Genomic DNA, 21,139 nt, shown 5'->3' on the forward strand with positions numbered 1-21,139 from the left:
TACAGACGCTGCTCTCTTTGCCCCAGACTCCGAGGATGCCAAGCGTTCAGCAGATAGCAGCACAAGGGAGCCCGAGGTAAAAATAAGTAAATAAGCAAACAAGCAATAAATACACCCATTTCATAGAAAAGCGAGGGTTTGTCTCCTCTGGAGGAATACTAACCAGCAGACCTCTCGCTATTTCTGTCCCTTCCGGAGTGCTGCAAACTGGGATCCTTTCAAAGCATTTTTACGAAAAGGGGGAAGAGAGAAGAAAAGTGACGGAGGGAAGGGCGGCTGCTCCCCGCCGGGTCCTGCCCATTCCGGCCGGGGCAGGAGGAGCCGCTCGGGCAGCTCCCGCGGGCGGAGCCGGAGCGGCGCAGCCGGGCGAAGCGCAGCCGTCGGGGCACCGCGGTGCCGCCCCGGCCGGGCTCCGGCACAGGCAGCACTTGTTTGTTACGAGCAGCTTTGCTCCATCCGCGCAGCTTTTTGTGCAAAAGTGGATTATCTTGCTGATCTTTGGGGTAGACGAACCCAGTCTGGCCTCGCATCCTCTGTAGAATATTAGTTTTTATCTCGGGGTGGAAATTTCATATAAAATCCAAGCGCGCTTCATGATTCGGTGCTGTTGCCAGCTCTTTTTTTTTTTTTAAATAACTCTTGAGATCAACGAAGCAATGATGTTTTTAGAGAATGTTTTGTACAATTTGTCCAGATGTTCAAATAGTAACGGAGAAACACTCCAAGAAAAGAAGGCCCTATCTTTAATCATTACAAGAAATTTATTTGCTCTCACATTATTGACAGATTAAACCCCCTTGGTGATCAGCAGAAGTAAACATCATTTTTTATTCGTATTTTTGTAAATCTTTCTTTCTTTAAGCCATCTATCTAATGAACTCACCCCAAACAGCATTTCCAACTGCTCCTGCACCATCATTTATACTGCTGGGCTAATAATTTAATTTTCATTGGGGGAAAGGAAAGATGGAGAGAAAGACATGATTTTACTAAATTGCTTCACTTTGGATAATGTTCATCCTCCGGCCAGCTCTGATTTATATCTGCCACTGACATTTCCAGTTTCCTGGAAATTAATTCCCTTATTTGAAAGAAAGAAAAATACCCTTGGTGACATTGAAGGGAAACCAGGATTGCAGGGTATTCGCTGGGGCTCCAGAAGGAAGGGAGAGAGAGGCACCTCCTGCACCCGGGCTGCTCCTTCCCCTCCCCAAAGGCCCGTTTTCCGCTTGCGGCCGCCTGTCGCGCTGCTCCGCGCTGCTCCGCGCTGCTCCGCGGACAGGCAGCCCCGGCGCAAGCCCTCCCCGCCGGCTCCGGCGCCCCGCTCGGGGTTAAACCCCCGGGGGAGGCAGCGGAGCCCCGGGCGCTGCCCGCTGCGCATCGCTCCCGGCCGCAGCCCCCGACGACACCGAGCAAAAAATAACAAAGAAGCCCCCAAAGTGACCAAAAAAAAAGAAATCCCCCCCCCCAAAACCCCCAAGGGGCCGCGGGGCAGCTCCGCGGCCGAGCGCCCGGGGCGGGCAGCGCTGCCGCCGCCGGAGCGAGCCGGGCAGCCGCGGGGGTGGAGCCCCCCCGGGGGCCCCCGGGGCCCCAGGCGGCGGCACCCAAGGGTGCTGCCCCCCCTGCTCCCCCCCCGCCCCGGCCGGCGCCCTGCTGCCCGGGAAGCGGGTCGCCGCCGCCCGCTGCGCCTGGCCTGCTGCGCGCTCCGCGGGAACGGGGGGAGAGGAAAACGCGACCGAGGTGCCATTAAAGTTAATTGTTTTTATTGCTGGTTTAACAGTGTCTTGTAAATCTTTTTACGACCCAGCCCAGAAACGCCGAGACCTAAAGTGGCACCGTAACAGGATGAGCCGAGCGGGGAGGACAGGGGAGAGCAGCCCTTTCCCTCGCCCCCCCAGCCTCCCCCCCGGCTTTGGGCCGTGCTGCCCGGGGAGACTCCTGACGCTTCTGAAGCGGGGCAGAAGGGGAGGGAGGAATACCCCCCCACCCCCCCAAACCCAGCACTGCTTCCCCATCCAAACGAGACCCCAAACCGTCCTTTCTGCCGTCGCACAAGGCTCCGCTGGACCCATCAGAGTTTGGGTCCTGCAGGAGGCACCGGCCGGAGCGAGCAGGGGCACGAACTGCTGCTGCAGGAGGCTGCGGGCTCCCCGGCTGCCGGGTCCCTGTCCCCGTCTCTGTCCCCGTCCTTGTCCCTGTCCCTCCTCCGAGACGGAGGTGCCCACAGAAAGAGATGCCCCCGGGCAGCGATCGCTCTCCCCCCCTCTCCTTCTATTAAAAAAAAAAAGCAACAGCTCGGAGGATATAGGAGAAAATCAACCAGCGGAGCAGCAGAGCCCGGGCTCAAAACGCCTCTGCGGGCCGGTCCGCGGCGGGTAACGGGGGCGCGGAGCCGCTGCGGACGAGCCCCGCGGCCGCGCATGCCCCGCCCGAGCGGCCGAGGCCGGCAGCAGCGCGCAGGAGGCGCGGGGCAGCCCGATAAGGGCCGCGTACAGCACCGAGGAGCCCTTTGATCTCGGGTACTTGCCAGGAGAAGGCTAATCCCATGTTGTGATATAAGTACCAGATGCTTCTTGGAAGAATTATACTGGGGCACAGGGTTAATGCTCGAGCTTTTCTTTAAAGTGTCCTGCGGATTATTCCCTGATTAAAAGGATTGTTCGCAAAAGGGCTGCAGTGTCAGCCTGACTGTTATTGTTGTTGTTGATACACGGGGCGGCGGCCAGGACACCAGGACACCAGGGGAACCGGGTGTCCTGATTTATTTCGTGCCTCCACAACCTTTCGCCCCCCTGAGCTTGACCCCTTTCTGCCTCGACAAGCTTCGCGAACTGCCCGCCGACGAGGCAGGGCAGCCGGCCCAGGGCAAGGGCTGGCCGAGGGTTTTTTTTTTCTAACACTTTCTCCAAACCAAACGCGCCGGGCGGCCCCGCTCCGCGCCCGCGGAGCCCCGGGCGGAGCAGCCTCCCCAGCGCCGCTCGCCTGGGCTTTGCCCCCCGGCCCCCCCCGCCCGCCTCCTTTCGATGCGAGCATCCTTGGAGCCCGCATTTGCTCCGAAACGTGGGGCTGGGGGGGGGACGGACTGCGAGCCCTCGGCCCCCTCCCGCACCACCGCTCGCCTCCATCTCCTTTTAACCGGGGGGGGGGGGGGCAAAATAGCCCCACACTCCTGGTCCAGGCAGCCCCAGCCCCGGCGCTGCCCGACCAAGTCCGTGTCCGTCCCGCCGCCCGCCCGATCACCCTTGTCCCCAAACGAAAAAGGTCCCGGACGCGAAAGAACTGCAGAAGTTTCCAGCCGGGACTGCTCGAAAAGGGGGGAAATCGCCTGTGCTGGAAGCGAAAGGGGAGCAGCGGCTCCGGGGAGGGTCAGAGCACACCGTCTCCCCCGGCGCCGCGGAGCGAGGGGCTGCGGGACGCGGGGGGGGCCTTCCTCCGCGGCCTCCCCATCTTCCTCTCCCGGGAGGGGGGGGAGATCGGCACCGGAGCAGAACCGGAGCCTGCTCCTGCCCCTAACGAAATCCGAGGGGCAGGACCCCCGGGGCAGGATCAGGCCGCAGAGTCAGCCCCCCAGCCTCACGGGGAGGGAGCATCGCCCGGCCCTGTCTCCTCGGGGATGCAAAAGGAGCTCGCGGAGGGGAGATGCCCCTGACACCCCCCCCTCCCCGACGGGGCTGCCCGGGGGGAGCCGCGCTGCTCCGTCGGAGATGCCCCGGGGACCTTCCCAGGGAGCCGGCAGCGGAGCGGCCCCCCGGCTCCTTCCCTGCGCCCGGCGCCCCCGCATCCCCGTGTCCCCGCGTCCCCGTGTCCCCGCGTCCCCGTGTCCCCGCATCCCCGTGTCCCCGCGTCCCCGTGTCCCCGCGTCCCCGCGCCAGGCAGCACGGATCCCCTGCCCGGGCTCTCGGCCTAGCGAGCCGCAGCCGCCCCTTCGCCTCCTCGGCTCCTTCGCCCTCCGCAAGCGCTTCCGCGAGCTCTGAGCGCCCAGGGCGAGCGCCCACCCTTATCCACGCTGCTCCGCTCGGCAGCGTGTTTTAGGCACCCGGCGCCGGCGGAGAGCTGCGGACACAACCACGGAACCGGGGCGGCGGGGGCGGCGGGGGCGGCGGGGCTCCCAGCCCGGGCCACCGCTCTGCCCCCGGCCCCGCTCCGCAGCGGCTGCCCCGGCCCGCTGGGCTCTGCCCAGCCTCCCCCGCACACTCCTGTTTTTTCTTTTTTTCTTTTCTCCCCTCCTGCAAGGCTTCCCCAGACCTTGCCCTCTACCCGTCTTTCGGGGAGAGACAGCGGGATTTATAGCTGTGCAAAAAACAAATCAACCGGGGACGGGGAACCGCTACAGACCCTGCAAAAAGCGGGCGGAAATCGCAAGGCCCCGTAAAAAGGGGAGAAACCCTCGAGCATCCTGGCAGAGGGCTTCCAAGGGCGGACGAGATGTTTTCCCTAAAAGCGAGCAAGGAAGGGACATTTTTTCCACATTAAGTGTCGGGAAGGCAAAAGCAGGGTACATAACTGGGAAATTATAAAAGGAAGTAAATCCATCAAAGCAAATGCAATTGGGAATACAATTAGGCAGAGGGCTGAAAGAACACAAAAGCAGCGTAGCTTGGAAGGAGCTCTGCCGCTGAGTGACAATACGCAGACGGTGCGGGGAGGCAGCAGGCAGAGCAGGGGGGCAGAGAGGGGAAAGGGAGAAAAAAAAGCAGCAAATGCGATTTTGCAGGGAGGCTCTGGGCAAGAAGCAAAATCGATAGCGACTCAGCTCGGCGAGCGGGAGGTGGGAACTGCGGGCTGCTCTGCCTCCCTCACCCTCTCGAGCCAAGCGAGCGTTTTGTCCGTTTTCCAGACAAAAAACACCTTTTTTTTTTTTCCCCTGCTGCGGGTGGGGCGAGGCTGCGGGTCCGGGACACCGGGGACAACAGCTCAGTTGGCACCCGGCGAAGGGCACACGTGTGGCCGCCGAGCCCCGCAAATCCTGTGCGTAGGGGCGAAAGGAGAAACCTGCCCCCCCCCGACACAGGCCGGTCGCCCGGTGCCCCCCGGCCTGCGAGCCCCGGGGGCAGCGCTTCTCCCCCCCCTCCGGCCGCCCCCCGCCCCGCCCCGTCCCAGGAGCGGGGCAAAAGCGGGATCGGAGCGGAAATTTCTGTCGCAAAGTGACTGCAGAAGAATTAAAAGTATCCCAGCTCGGCAGACAAGCTTTACCCTCATTTTCTCTCCTTTTCTCCGGCGGGGCAGGAAGGGCAGAACAGACGGCAGTGAGAAAAGCGCTAACGTTTTATGCCCTGTAACTCAAAAGTCCATTTTTCTTTTGTTCGCAGTGTAGCCAAGCCCTGGAAACTTGAGCGAACCGCTTATATACCTGTGTGAATCTGTGCATACAGACTCCGATCAACACATACGCGCACACAGCTCCACATGACATATACTGCTCAGATCTTTCTTAAAAACCATGGTCTCTCCTCCGAATTTCCTATTTTCCGTGCTTTAACTCGTCATCGTTTCCACCGGGGGGAAAAAACGTGTCAGGATAATCAGCAATTTTCAGCAGCAGTGACTTTCTTTCGATTGGGGTAAAAAAAGGAAAACAGGCAAAGGTAGTATAAAAACGCAATTATATTACACGAGTTTTGCACAAATGAACTTAATGAGTAAAAAAAATATGTAGTTAAAGGCTTTGCCCCCTCGCTGAACCAGATTAACAGTATTTGTTGCTTTTCTAACTGTAAAAAAACCCTGCACTAATGAAAACTAAACTTGACATCCTTCAACTTCCTCAAGGTATCTTTCCCCCGCAGACGCTCCGAAAGCTCTTAGAGAGATGAGGCGATGCTGTATAGAACTGCTACAGCGTTTGCTTTAATCGAAACGAGACGCAATTGCTTAAAACAGCAATTAGGAAAGCGCCCCTTTTTGATCGAATTGCATTTGGAGCATCGCGAAAACCTGCCCCGTTCCCGGCGCCGTTTCCTCGCACAGCCGAGGAGCGGGACACCGGCAGTTTCACCGGCAGCGTTTTAGACATCCCCTCCCCGGGAGCCCCCGCCGGCCCCGCACGGAGCCCCGGCCCCGGCGGCGGCTCCCCCGGCCCGGCCCGGCCCGCGGCGCCCCGCGAGCGGCCCCGGGGCAGCGCCAGCGCCTGCAGCTCCTCGGAGCAAGTAAATCTAACCTACCGCCGCTGCCGTGGCAAGCAGACGAGGTGCGGGAGCAGCCCGCGCCGCAGCGTCCCGGGGAGCCATGGCAGCGGCTCGCCCCGCTAGCGCAGGAGGAGGGCGGCCGCCGCGCAGGGGGAGAGGGGCGCGGAGGCGGCGCGGCCGGAGCGGCGAGGGCCCGGGTCGGGCAAGCCTCACCCAGCCCACGAGCTGCTGCTCGCCTGCCAGGCAGCTCGGGACGGAGCCGGCTGCGGCGCGTGGAGTGTAACCGGATCGCCTACATTAAACGGCGGGGCAGAAATAAAACTACCGAGCGCAGCATTGGAACCAGATGCGCGGGCGCGGCGCTGCCCCCGCGCCCCCCGCGCACCTCCCGCGCCCGCCGCCCCGGCAGCGGCGAGCCCTCTCCTCCTCCGCCTCCTCCTCCTCCTCCTCCTCCTCCTCCTCCTCTCGGGGTTTGGGAGCACCCGGTGCCTTCAAAAGCGGCAGCCTCCAGCCCCGGGGCTCCACCTGAGCCGGGGGACCCGGCCGCGGGAGGGGACTCAGCGCCCGCGGGGAGGAGGAAGGGGGGAAGCCCGGGGGGGGCACGAGGCTGTGGCAGAGCGCAGGATTTGGCCCCCCCCCCGTAAGTGTCACCCGCGCCGCGAGGGGCAGCGAGCTGTGCCCCCCTGCCCGCCGCCGGACCCCTCCGTGGCTGCGGCACGGGAGGTTTTGGGGGTGGGCAAAGGTGGAAGCCGGTTTCGGACCCCCCCTTTCCCAGCTTTCCGCCTGTCCTCAGAAACACCCGGCTCGCGCCGCCAAGTCCTCCCACCGCTCGCTGTAATCCAGGAGGGGAGCACGAGGAAATAAAAGGCGAGATCAAAAACGCGAACCCTCGGCCAACGCTTGGCAGGCAGGGGAAGGCCTAAAAGCCATGAAGGAAATGTGGAAATCGAGTGCGAACCGAACACGGGAGAGGCCGCAGGACCGTGCGAGGGGAGGGGAGAGCAATGTTGGCCTGGAGATGAAACCGCGCTCCCAGTCCCGGACGCCTAATCTTGGCTCTCCTCCCCCCCTCCCCTTCTCCAGATCCGTTTTCTCGGAGCAAAGTCACAAGGTAGCCACGGCTGGCTGTAACCTAAGACCTAAGGATGGCTGGGAGATTATTTTTACATTAAGAGCTGCTCAAAGATGCAAACGTGCCTTCTGATGAGTTTTGCACTTTGGTTTTTGACTGAGGCATGTGCAGTCATCTCACGCGAAACATCTCACCCCGAGACGGTGCTTGTGCACACGCACACGCTCCCAGCGCTCGGTGCAATCCCTAAGGCACGCGCACCCAGCCAGAGCACCCAAGGTACAAAAAAGAAATTTAAGCTTCGGCTCTGAAACTGATCTCCTTTCCCCTGGATCACACTTTTGATCTAATTTGTTCCTCCGTCCAAATGACTTGGCTCAGCCTCCCCCCTGAAAATTCGGTGTACAGTTGACATCAATCATGTCTCAGTCTAGGGAGGCATAAGGATAGAATATCAGAGAGGTGACCATGCATGCCACATGATTCAAATCATCTCAGCATTGATTAATTGGGTTCAATCTGAGTTTCAGAATCATAACAACTGTTGTTCCCCTTCACATAACATCAACAGGGCCTTTAAAGCAGAGTATCCATTTACTCCAAGGCATGTGATGCATTAAGACCATCATCCTCTATTAAACCTTAAAGGCTGGATGAATTTTAGACAAACTCAATTAGCTCAAGATGGTTCTGCAGTGATTAGACACTGCTACCCCTTCCCCTTCATCAGGGGTTTTTCTCCCCCTCTACTTTTTAATATAAAGGGCAAAGTATTTTGACATGTGGAAGATACATGTGTGCTCTGAGACTGTCCTCTTGCCGCTGTGATTGCTCTGGTGGCTGGCCTAAGCGAAGGCAAAAACCCTCTAAAACTTGTAAAGGAAATACTACATAAAAGCACTTTCCCCTGGGTTTAAAGATAAACTCCTTACGGATACCTGAGGTGGGGCATGAATCTGTTATCAAGATGAAGCAGGAGCAGACAGAAAACAGGGCAGTAGCAGACTGCACCCCAACCTTAGCAGAAAGCAAGAGCCAGCCAGGACTCCAGGCCTGTACAAACGAAGGTGCGGGACTTATCCCTGTCCCTGTGTTCAGAGAAAAGCCGAGTATAGGTTAAATCATTGTTCATCAGTTAACCAGAGCCAAAACAGGACAGAAACACGGTCTGGGCAGATAGAGGGTGAGCAGAGTTTGCGATGGAGACTACTTCTGCAATTCAGGTTTCCATATGTTAAGAAAGATGAGCCATATTTGTGTGTGTTTGATTCTTATCTACCAGCTGGGATCACTCATCCGGGTTGTAACTGAAATAATAATGATTAAAGAAAAGCATGCATGCCTTGTAATGTTGCAAGTATGGGCCTCCACATCATATATATTCAGCCACGATTGAGGAATGACATATCACAAATGCAGCCTTGAGCAATCAGTGGAATATCATTTCTAATTACTGCTTTGCAAGCTGAAACCCTATTAAGTACTTCCCTGTCGTGCCTATTATGACTGGTTCTACACTTAAAACAAAAGCGGCCTTTCTGTAATCGTTCCACTTTGCGTGGGAGCAACGTTACTATGATTCCCTTCAGAGACTGCTTTCTTTTTCTGCTTGCACCTTAAGAAAGACGCCCTACACTCTGGAGGGTCCAGTAGCAAAAGACGAGACAGATGAATGCTGCAGGAACGCTCCTTGCTCCGCGACAGTCAGCCCAATGCCTGTGTTCGAAACACCCCTTGCATATGAGGCAGCAGTATTTTCAAGCAGAGAAATTCCACAATCAGATTTTAAGCAGAGCTTTAAGATAAATCTACTTTAAAATGTTATCTCTAAAAACTGCGCATCCAAGTAACATTGAACTGAGCGGCTTTGGGAGCAGGATTCTGGAAGAGCGAGGTCTCGCTGCATTCCCAAAACCCAACAGTCCGAGAGCAGCCTCACCACTGCGAGCTGTGCTGACTTCAGGCAGGATAGCACATGGATTTGGTCAAACACAACAAAACTTATTGCCTAGTCACCACCGATCAAGTCCACATGCATTTACTCATCAGTCATTTTCACCAAGCCAGAACCATTTCCAAAAGCCAATTGCACTTATGCTTTCTTTCACAGGGTCTAAGCTGGGGAGCTTAGCTTGAAAGACCTAATACAATAACTCACAGCTTGCTTCCTGCAAGATCCGACACCTGCCTTCACCAGGAGATGGAGGACAGAGACACTGTCCTCTACCATCACGGAAAAACTTGTTTGTACAGGCGATGAGGCTTTCTCCAGGTCTCCAGGTTGGTCCAAGCCTATGTAACAGCCTCCCTTGGGAACGGGTGACTACCTTGAACCTCAGCCCCAATCTCCCTCCTCCCAGTTTGCTGGTCCAAATTAAGTGGGGCTGCTCTGCAGAAGACTTCAGAAGCAGGAAAGAAGCCACGGACTGTGCGGATACCTCAAGCCTGATCTGAAAGCTGTGGTATAAATAGTGAGAGTACACAAAGATGGAAAACTCAGGATTTTCAGGCCAGGTAACCCCTTGATCAGCCAGAGCAGAAGCAGACTGTCTCCACTGCTAAATTTGCCTAAGGCCTACGGGATTCCCCTGCCCAAGGGGAACCCAGCAGAGATCCCCCCGACATCAGTCCACTGACTGATGATGCCCACTGACTGATGCTGCTATTACTGATACAAGCAGCACTGCAATATGTAAAAGACCATCAAAAGGAAACTACTGCCAAAAATGTACATTCTACATATAGCCCAAACTACCAAGTACTTTCATTTTATCTATCTGGCTCTCTAAATAGATAGATTGAGAGTAACAACCCCTTATCTCCCGAGGGAGTCGAGAAAAGAAAAATCATCATTTGAGACGCAATCGGACACAAGAGGAAAACCAAGAGGCGATTCACGTTCCAGCCCTCGCAGCCGGACCGAGTGGCGCAGAGCGAGGAGGACGGGGGCCGCGAAACGGCAAAGAGCTGCCCAGCTGCTGGTGCACGTTTCTCGCGCGCGCTCCGTGGGGCCGGGTGAGGGGCAGAACGGGGCCGTGTCATTAAACTGAACTGTCAGTCATATCCAGGAGAGGACCCAGGCAGAACCGCACAGGCAACCCAGCACCGGCACTGCCTGAGCGGGCGACCTCCGCAAATCCGCTACGGGATCACCGAGCGGCAGCAGCCCTTCCCCGTGTGATTTAATGCACGGGGAAACGGTCCGCTGTTCCTAAGGGGAGGCAAAAATCTGCCTCAGCCCTGTGCTGTCCCAGCGAAGGAGGTCTCGAGTGCCACGTGGACAAATCCCAACACTGGGGCTTGCTACAAGGTCACACTGGGAACGCAACCCCCCCGAAACCCTGCTTGCAGGGGAAGATTTCCCAAGCCCTGGCGCCACGTGAAGAGGTTCTTCATTTGCTGTAACACAAACCATCCATCTGCGTGGAGTGGCTTCCTCGCGGGTTGTTTATTTGCTCTCACTTCTCTTTCCTTGTTTCACATGGGTTGCCCGGTCCCTTCCCCCAGCCCTCATGCCAAGTCCCCGATGGGAAACGGGAGATCGTTGCATCCTTGAGAGCGACACTGGATCTCCTAATTTTGTGGCGGAGAAAAGAGGGGAGGGGAGCACGGGGACACCTGTGCTGCTCAGCTTGGGCCAGTTCTTGTAAATAACCCTCACATTTCTTCCTGTAACGATGCCAATTTTCTATCGTCTCCAGGGACTGCGGGCTGCCCCGCCACCCCCGGCAGCCGCGGGTGAGTACTCACAGCGGGCTCCTCCGAGCAGCCGAACGCAAGGAGACGGGAGAAGGAATGCGCTGAATTAGACCTGGATTTGAACTTTTAAGTCTCCTCTCGCTGAGCATAACTTTTCACTTTGAATTTGACTGATCCGGTAGCTCTAAGCTACAGCGAAAGAGCGCACAGGCGTCCATCCCCCTGCACTTCCTGGGAACTCCAAGCCGCTGCTGCCCAGGTCTGTCCGGAGCGCCGGCTCCTCCGGCGTTCCCCGAGCGAACTATTCCAAGAATGCGCGAGGATCAGTCCCCCGAGCAGCGGATCACGGGGGGGCGAGGGGGGAGCTGTACAGTAACGCAGCATTTCCCCCGGCCCTGGAAAACAGATTGCTTTTCCCTGCCTTCAAGCCAACTTCCCCTGTGTGACCCAAGAAGTTTCTCTAATAAAAATATAGATGTAACCTTATCTAAAGTGAGTGCAGCAAAGGTATGATGGATAACGCGTAATTAATAACAGAAAAATAATGTTTCCCCTGTTATTAAATCAAGGCCTCCCCTGACCTCTCACCCTCATATAAGTGTCTCTAGTTTTACGGCAGCGATGGACAAAGTTATTGAATGTCCGTACGTGCACACGCATCCTAGCTGGCAGGAGGCTCACCTAACTATCGCTGGAGCTAGTTTAGGGATTTTCAAGTTTTTTTTTTTTTTTAAATGCCTCCAGTAGTTTCTGTGACGCTTGGCCCCCGAATGAACTCAATCAGTGTATGAAACTAATCTGGCTCCACGGGGTAAAGATTCTGTCTCCAGGTCGCAGCGTAACGATATCTGTTTACACATACACACGCGGACGGGCATTGCTTTTGGGCTCCCTAATGCACTTCCAAGCTTAGATGGCTGCAGGAGGAATGTATCAATATTTAGATATATTTGCAGCGCACAAAGAGAAAACAAAGAGCAGCGCGATTCCCCGGAAGGGCTAAGCATGCTCTGGTTGCAATGCGGTAAAATCTTCAGCGCTTCCAAGGCGGTGTTTCTCCCTGGGCTGCTTTTCTTGTTTTAGTACTCGCAGACGCTCAGCCCCCAGCCATCGCTGCTGATGCAAATGCATTCGCAGACTGGGAGAGAGGAGCTAGGGAGAAGTAGCAGGTTTGGACCCGAGAGTGCACCCGCACTTTAAAAAAAATCAATAAATAAGAGTCCAGCCTGGCTTTCCCCATAGTTCCCCACTTCGTCAACGCACCGACTGTCGGTAACGCTATCTAAGTCCAACGGTCCCCGGGCTGGTCTCGTGCACGGGCGTCCCTTCTCCTCAGAAGACCGCCGTCAGCGGGGATGCGACCGCTCCTGCCGCTGTCCCGGCGCTAAAAGCAGTGGGAATATCTGACGCCTTCAGAATTTGCAGCCCACCGGTTCCCTGCAAGGTGCAGATACTGTGCCCGGCGTTTGGGTGCTGACCCTCCCCTCCCTCCAAACGCCAGCTCAGGCCGTAGCTGCTCCCTAGCTCCGCTCCAGCACCGCAGCCCTGCGCCTGGTGAGGGGCACGAGCCACGTTCGCCCTTGGACCGGAGAGGGCTTGAAGGGCACCTTTGCGGAGAGGGCACGAGGCAGGCGACACGCGGGCACGCAAGGCGAGGAGCATCGCGGTGTCCGCTGGTGGTCTCCTCGCGGCGTAACACGGATCAGAGAGGGGAGCTAGCGCCAGCCCCTTCCCCGCCTCCAGGCCCCGGTTGCTGCCCTGCATTTAGTTCCCCTTCCGCTGGGCGCAGGATGCACTGCATCACATGTTCCTCTTCCATCAAAAAACTGCAGTTTATTTACTGTTTTAATAACTCTGCCTCCAAACCATGCACAAACCTGGATGGCTGCAGCTGCTCAGGAGGCATTTTCTGTCTTCCACGTCACCATCGGGTCCCAAACATCTCACAACCCCTTTGGAGCACCACAACAAAGCGCACGCTCACGACTATCGTCTTCCCAAGAACACAGACACTTTCCAGTTCAGCAAAATGTTTCATTTCAGTAAGTACAAGCTCTTTCATCTGGTGCCCGGGCCTCGTGTTCAATTACTTCTCTGTGGACTTCCCCCCTGCCAAACTAATTCAAAAAATGAAATAAAATTTGCTTGCTCAACCTGAGAACATTCAAGGAAGGTATTCTGCAGTTCAAAACAAAGCTTTTTTTTTAGAAATGAAGTTTTGCCATCAGCAGTAACGTTTTGTGAGCAAAAACCTGAATCTATCAAAATGACGCTTTCTGATAAAAAACAATTCTGTTAAGTTTCCTCTCCCTGCTCCCTCCTGCCCGTTCACACAGCGACATGGGAGAGCAGAGAGCAGGTTCTCCCAGGACCAGTCCCGCACCCCTGCCCCAATCCTCCTAAAAATCCCTGACCACGAAATACGTACAAAGGTAGCAAATTCCGTTCTAGAAACAAATCTGCTCTATTTACTGGTAAATATTTATTCAGATATTTACCAAGAAAACAGGAAAGGCAAATCCCGCATTTGTATTTCTAGTATCATTCCCGCGGGAAGATCCGCAAATACACTGTGACACTGACATCGGAGGTCAAGTTTGAGACCAAACCCAAACTGCCCGCTCGTGCAAATCGTATTTTCTTCCCTTAGCGTTAAAGGCATCGTTCTGATTTATTCTGGAGGCCACACCATTTCTGCTGCTGAATATCTGAGCCCTGGTCACATACTTTGGGAGATGTCATGTTATTACGACTTGGAAAAAGTTCTGCAAAGTCAAGAATTCATTTCCCCACAGGGAAAATCCACAGCAAAGGTGATCTGGCATAACTCCTAACGAGGCAGGGCATCTGCACCCGAATGTCCATATAACTTACGTACATTACAGCAGTTTCCATTTCCAAAAGTGTCCTATTATTGCTTTTTTTCTCACCTCAGGTGAGACAGACAGAGCAGTGGCTTTGCCCACGTGTAGAAAATCAGTCCCAGCAGCAGGGCTCAAAATACAGTGTTATAACACCACAAATACAAATAATAAAAGACTGAGAGGAAAAAAACGCTCATGAACCTACTGCAGAAGGGCTCCCACGTAGCGAAGCCCCAGCAACTGCAAGCTGCGAGCCTGCAAAGCTTCATCCACGTGCCCCTGTTTAACTTCCCTGCCCCCGAGGTAGAAAATAGCTTGTGGTCTGAGTTCAGTCTCTGGTTTGAAGGAGCAGAGCTGAAGCCTGCCTGACAGGTAAGGCCCAACTTTGAAGTGTTTGGATAGGGAAAAAATTAAGGATTTTAGCTAGGGTACTTTATTGCAAAATAACAAATCAGAATTCTTTCTTATATATATATATTCATGCTTCTCTTTCTATAAAACATATAAAGCAGCAGATTAATGGAGTTAAGCAAAGCCATCACTCTTCAAAATCACTGCATGGGAGTAAGCAGGGATTCTGGTTAAAATTACACTTTTTTTTTTTTAAAGGCCTTTTTTTGATTGGAATCAGCTACGAAATCATGCAAAATCGAAGGCAGTGCCCCTGCATAAGAGCGAAAATGACTGCCTCGGGGTTTCTGCTGCACTTCTGGGGATATGGAGAAAGAAAGAAAGAAAGAAGTTACGAGGTGGCACCTGAAAACCTGCTCAGCTTTCAGGGAAGAGGAATGTAAACACGTTGTTTTGCTCACTTCCATCACCGGGTCCAGGAAGGCGGGGAGGCGGCTCCGAAAGCGGCCGCCCCGGCCCCAGCCCCAGCCCCGGCCACAGCGTGCTGCCAAGAATAGACAGCGCCGGCAGATGCTTAATCATCTTCAAACCATGCCTCGCCATGCCAGATCTAAAGCTCTTGGCCCGTTGCAGGACACAGTTAAGCTCCTGCTTAGCCCACGAGCTGAAACGGCCTTTGAACGCAGTTGTCCCTTAACCCGGTTATAATTGGGTCCCTCGGCGTAGTGGGAACGCGGGCAGTTTAGGGCCGTGATTGACAGGCAGCTTCGAAACTTTTCACAAGAGAGGCCTGGGGAGATGGGCAGCTCCCGGGTCTCTGAAACTATTTTTCCTACGTTTTTGACTGATTTTTCAGCCTTACAATTCAGATGCCCAGCGCTCTGAGCCTTCACACGGGACTATGTTCCCACCTCCATCCCACCCATCTTGCCATCTCTGACAGAGCATCCAGCTCCTCAGTGCCTCACTTCCTTCCACACTTAAAAATACAAAAAGGGACACCTCTCCTGGGGGGGGGGGGGGGGGGGCATGAGGCCCCCAGAGTCCTTTCACGGTCCCAAAAGTCACATTTCCACTGTCAACCTCCTAAGCCTTCCCAGAGCTGAAAGCACAGCCTTCGGCCTGGGCCTGTCACCTACTCCCCTGGAGAACGCAGGAGTCTCACGGCCTTGGAGGAGCTGCTACGAGACACCTATGTCCAGACCAGCCACCCGCAACAGCAGACAGCCGAGTTCCCACGCGCAAGCAAAGCTTTCGGTTGTCTATTTACTGAAATTGTGTGCTAGCATCACAACAAAAACATGAATAAATACCAACGAGAAGCACCGCCGGCACTCCCAAGCCTGGTGGAGATGGGGCGAGGGCGAGGGAGGCGGGAAGGGTTAAATACGCCACGCGTCCAGCTATTCACGTTGGAGCTTGGCCAAGGTGCGAGGGCTAACGCTGCTCCTTCGGGAAGTGTGCCACGGAATCCTTCCCCGGCAGAAACGGTCACGGCCTTGGCTTTGCATCTCACCCAAAAGGCGACGTGACGGCGCAGCGACCCCGGCTCGGCGCAATAACGGGGTGTTGAAAGGGACGGTCTCCTGGGTCTCCTGGGTCTCCCATGCCACGTGGCGTCGCACTCGGCAAGGCAGAGCCCCGCGTGTAGCCAAATTATACGGCGAGCACGTTGGACAGAACGCGGCCCCAGTTTGCTTCCCAACAGGCAGGCCCAGAGCAAGGCCACTGCTTGGGCCGGCTCCAGCGAAGGGCCGTTAATCTGTGCCAGCAGCCTCCGCGCGGGGATTCGCTATGGGACGAGGCCTTGGGAGCAGAACTGCCCGCGAAGGCGCTCGTCCAAGTCAGAGCAAGGGGGCAACACTGCCTTGGACTCGTCCCCGGGTCACGGCTGCAATCCTTGGAGCTACGTTTCCACCGGGGTTCCCTTTCGCTCTCTCGCATAGACGTGTTACCGCTAACTTGAATCTAACTATTCCTGACCTGGTAAGAGCGAGGACAGGGCAGGGCAGACGCGGGGTTGGAGCCCTGGGACGCCACTGCTGGACGCGAGCTCGCTCGGATACGCCGCCCCGCTCTGCACATCGTGTCCGGTTACAGCTGCCAGGCCGAGTCCTTCCTCCGAGCCCGGAGAGGGAAGGCGGCTGCGAGGACAAGGTACACAAATCCAATAAAATTAACACCCCTCTCCCTCCCACTCGCACTGCTTACTTTGGGAAACAGGATACACAGGGATTTTTCTACTCGGGGCTACCCAGTGTTTATTTAAGGCGTGCTTTTAAACAGTTTGAGCTGCGTTAGTACAAAATTCGTGCGATCGCTGTGTTCGTTTAGACAAGGCTTTGGACTCGCCAGCTTAAGAAAGTCCCACCAATTCCCGTGCTGGAAATCTGGTTGGTTGACCCGGGGCAAACTCCCAGACAAAGACTCTTTCTTCGGGTTGGAGAGTAGCACATTTCTGCTTGGCTTAAAATAAATTTGGAATAGCTTGAGCTTCGCTGAAAGCATCCTGGATCACACCAAAGCGAGGAGCCGCAGAAGAGCTTATACAGCCAAGAGGTTCACGGACCTGCCCAAGGGCTCGGTCAAGTCACTGCCTCTTCGCTGAACCCCAGCGCCCGCATACACGGGGTAAAACGCGCTTAGCTCAAACCTCTGTAAGGTGTTTAAACTAGGGGGTTTTACCTTGTCTTTGTCACAGGGCAGCGATACCCACGTGGTGAGTTAACACACAGCAGCTGAGCCCCAGGGACCCGATCGCGTGTCGGAGCCGGGTTCATAGACCGTCCCACCACGCAGCGAGGCTGCTTTTCCCTGGCACTGGCTGGATGAGGACACGGCTTTCCCCAGCTTCGCGCGGTCGCTCCTGAATGATGCTGGTATGGGCGAAGGGAGGCCTCAGCTCCGCGCTGGCTGGATCTGACCCTGGAGGAGCACAAGGCTGCGCGTAGCCCGCGACATCGCGGCTGGAGCCGAGCAGATAACCCACGGCTTCCCCCCGCCATCCCTGGCCAGCCGAAGTGCTGCATTTCCAGCAGCAAGGATTTGTTCCAGTGCTGAGAATAGCGCCAAGCATTGCAAAAAGGTGAAAAATATGCGCAGAAACCACTGGCGAATACCTCCGCTCAAGCCAGCTCCCGCCAGGCAGCCGGAAGCGTGACATCCGTGTAGCGAAACGTCCTGGGAAACAATTAATGCGGGACGAGGATCAAGCAAAACGCACGCACGTAAATCAGCCGAGCAGCATGGCAGAGGGCAGGCCGGGCTCCCGGCGGGTGGCACGGGTCCATGGCGCTGCGGCAAGGCTGCCGCGGCCGCTCCGCGCTCACCCGAGCACAGGCCAGCAGCTGCAGGGAGCGGCGCGCTCGGCGCGCGGGGGAACGCGAGCTCTGCTAGAGCCATCGCGGCGAGCGCCCGGGGACGGCTATGTGTTTTTCAGATGTGCAGCAAAGTTGTGTAAGGAGCGTCAAAAATACCGAGCGCGCTGGGGCTCAGGGAGGGGAGTTCAAGAGTTCAGCGGGGAAGCAGAGAGCTGACGCTTCTGCAGGGAGAGGGTGACCGCGAGCAAGAGGAAGGGCAGGGGGAAAAACCCTCTTCTCCGCCAGAAGCACCATTTGGGCTTGCTGGCAGATACGTCCGTTCAGGTGTCATTCATAATTCACAAAGCCGGGATTTGGGGGGTAGGATGCAGCCTCCAGCCCCAGCCTGGGCTCCCAGCTGAGCTGCTGTTAGACGCCAGGAGCTTCGCCTTGGACCCAAGTGATGGCTGGGCCGAATTTTCCCGCTGGGCAGCAGCTCCCCCAGCCCAAAGGGAGCTTGAGGTGGCACCGCTCCAGCAGGTCCTGCCTTCTGTAGCCGACGGGGTGCAATCACCACGGCCAAATTGCCGAGCGCGAGCCCAGGGTCACGCGGCGCGCGGGAAATCATCCCCACCACAGAAGTTCATTTGGTTTCCACCACGCTGGCGAGTTTTTGAGGTCGCTCCCCAAGGAGGAACGAGACGGTGGCCATGGATATCCAGACGCTGCTGTCTTCAGCTGGGGCTGGTCCTGGTGGGAACCCACCACACTCAGAGGTTTGCTTTGCCGGAGCTGCGGTGATAACACTGCGCTCGGCCCCTAAAACCAGACGGGCTGTTTTGCACGTAGCATGGAAAACTCCAAAGCATGAGCCAAAACTTGCGGCTACCCCTAACGGGGATACGCAGGGACCTCTGGTTCCGAGCTCGCTGGCAACCCCCAGCAGCGCGAGAAAGCAGAAACCATCACTGCTGCTTCCTCCCCTCCTACTGTCAGTTTTGCTGCTAATATTTGAGATTTCTCTGAAATTATTCATTGAAACGTCTAGGGATTTGGCCCCGCGGGAGCTGCTCTAATAGGATTAGGCGGCGACGTTGTTCGTTACGAATTACCCGCCTTGCTCCGGGAAGGAAAAGGGCCCCGTTCACCCCCTTCTCGCGGACTTTGCGAGCAGGGACGAAGCCACGTCGGGTTGGCAGAAAATGTGGAGCACGAGCGGCACCGGAGGTTCAGGCGAAGGAGCGTTTTGCCGTCCCGGGACAAGTCGGGGCTGACGCCCTTCGGCCTCTCCCGGTCGGCAGCTATCGGAGGCAAGCACAGACTGAGCGGCGGCTCCCGGCGCGGCCCGCGCAGCCGCTCCGGCACGGCGGCTCCTCCGCCAGCGCTTCCAGCGTCGACAAGACGTTACATGCAACGGCGAAGAGGTGCTTCGCGAATCGTTTGCAGGGAGGGCCTTGGGTTTTTCCTTAATAAAAAGCTTCACATCCCTCTGCAACACCCACAAGACAAACAAACAGCCTGAACGGTCCGTCTCGCTGCCAACTCGGGCCCCGCGTTGACTCGGCTCGCTGCGCGGTCGCGGCGCCGGCTCCTAGGAAACGCTGCTTGGGCAGCACGCAGCCGGCACTCAGCGCCTCGCTACGGCACTGGGCGCAGGGCTAGCTGAACACGTCGGCAGGTGGCTTTAGGCAACGTCGTCTCCCCAAAATAATATGTCTGGTTGCGATCCTGCACGAAGAGCTGTGGTCAAAGCCAATAAAAGGCAAAAATGGAAATACAGGTGTTTTGTTATTTTAACTATGCCCCAGCAACTGGGACATATGAAAAGCATGAGGCCTGCAAACGGCAGGGAAAAGTCCTGCGATGAGCTGCAGGCCGGGCCGGATGCCCACGCCAGGCGACCACCCGGGATCGCCTCAGAGCCCCGCGGCAGCAAGGCTTCCTCCCGTTTTGTGATTGCAACCCGATGATCGCGGACCGGTGCATCATGCGGAGGAAGAAAGGTACCGAAATCTAGCGTCTAACCCGGCACGTGCGATGCTTCATTTTACGCAGGAGGCGGCCCGGGGCTGGGGGAAGCGATGCCGGCCTCCTGTTAGGCGCCTTTCCTGCTGTCCTCCCACTTCTTCCCAGACACGGTGGAAAGCAACCTGAAACAGCAGCACCAGGGAAGGCAAAATAAAGACCGACCTGGGCGTTCTTCACTTGAAAGTGAGATTCGCATCCATTAAGGAAGGGAAAAAAGTAAAGACAGACCCCCTATAAACTCTCCAAGCTTTTTCCTCAGCTGGTCAACACTTATATACTGGGACATACCTGTTCTTAACTCCCAGGGTGGGGGAAAAATTGGGAATTATCCCACTTAATATGAAGAAAAAACCCACTACAAGGAGCTCGGCGAAGCCGTAGGAAGGTGCTTCACCGCCGCAGCCCGTGCCGGTCCGCCCGCCCCGCTCTGCCTGTTCCCACCCTCCCCAGCCCACCCCTGCCCTTCCCACCCCCACGTCCTTTTAAAGCTCTCCAACTTTGAGTCAGACTTACAGATTTACGATGTGTTTCACTTTTTGAACACCCTTGGATCGCACCGGGGTGATGAAAGCCTGATAGGGCCGTAGATAGCTTTTTGTGCAGCGGGAGTATATAGAAGATAGTGCCCCCCCCCCGCCCAAACACACGCACACACGCACTCCTCCTCCCGCCCTCCCCTCCAAACGTGTCTTTTATACAAACCCCAGCCAAATCCATCCATGCCAAGAACCTTCCCACACTCCACTCCAGCCTCCGCTTCACTTAAAATGAGTTCAGAAACACAGTACCAGGGACCACAGCTTCCCCCCCCCGCTTTTTTTTTCTGAGTCTTAATAAGACCACAAGGAATATAAAAAAGAAAAAAAAAGGAAAAATTGCAGCAGTACTTGTAACTCAATCTGCTGGAGTTGTAAGTGTGGTAAATGCGTGTTCCTGCGCTATTTGGACGCCTCTGCTTTGCCTTTAACAGCTGCTGTAATAAACTTCCCAGAAAGTATTGGATTCACAGAAGTGTTACTAGAAACCCTAACAGAAACCTAATGGAAAAGATATATCACCCCAGCAAACCAGGGAGATAAGCCCCGCGACAATAAAGAGAGATTTAAACTCGGTTTCCTTTACTTGAGAGAGAAAATAAAAATTGCCCTCTGCATTTGGGGGCGGGGGGGAGGAAGAAAAAGCGGGGGGTGAGATCTAATTACAAGTGTCTCGAAATTCCTTCTGCATAAAGTTTCCTTAAAGAGCTGCCAAAAAAGCCAACTCTTGGAAACTGCGTTTTAGGTGCAGCTCTCCACCAAAGCGCACGCGGCTTTGCCCTGCAATGACAAAACATTTAATTACAGCCGTCCCAATGCCTTCCACATTTGGAAACGGGATTCTTGACACACATAATATACGCCATGCTGACACGACTATTTGGCAAAAGCCGAGCCTGTGATCTCACATTAATTGCTACACAAATATACTTATTGTGGGCATGGGTTTTATGCGGCTGAAGCCTCCATTTGCACATGTTCACAATCAAAACACTCCCCCCTCCGCCTCAAATAACGATTAACGTCTTTTTTTGGAGCAGTGATGTTTTTTTTTTTTTGAGATGCAGTTTTAATGGCATGAGAACTGTCTGTCGGCTTCCATTACCCCTTTGTTCTCCTCGTCTCTCGCTTTATATGTATTTTTATAAGCCTTTTAAAACCAAGT

Source organism: Dromaius novaehollandiae, chromosome 17 (genome assembly GCF_036370855.1).
Source record: "Dromaius novaehollandiae isolate bDroNov1 chromosome 17, bDroNov1.hap1, whole genome shotgun sequence".
NCBI classification, from domain to species: Eukaryota; Metazoa; Chordata; class Aves; order Casuariiformes; family Dromaiidae; genus Dromaius; species Dromaius novaehollandiae.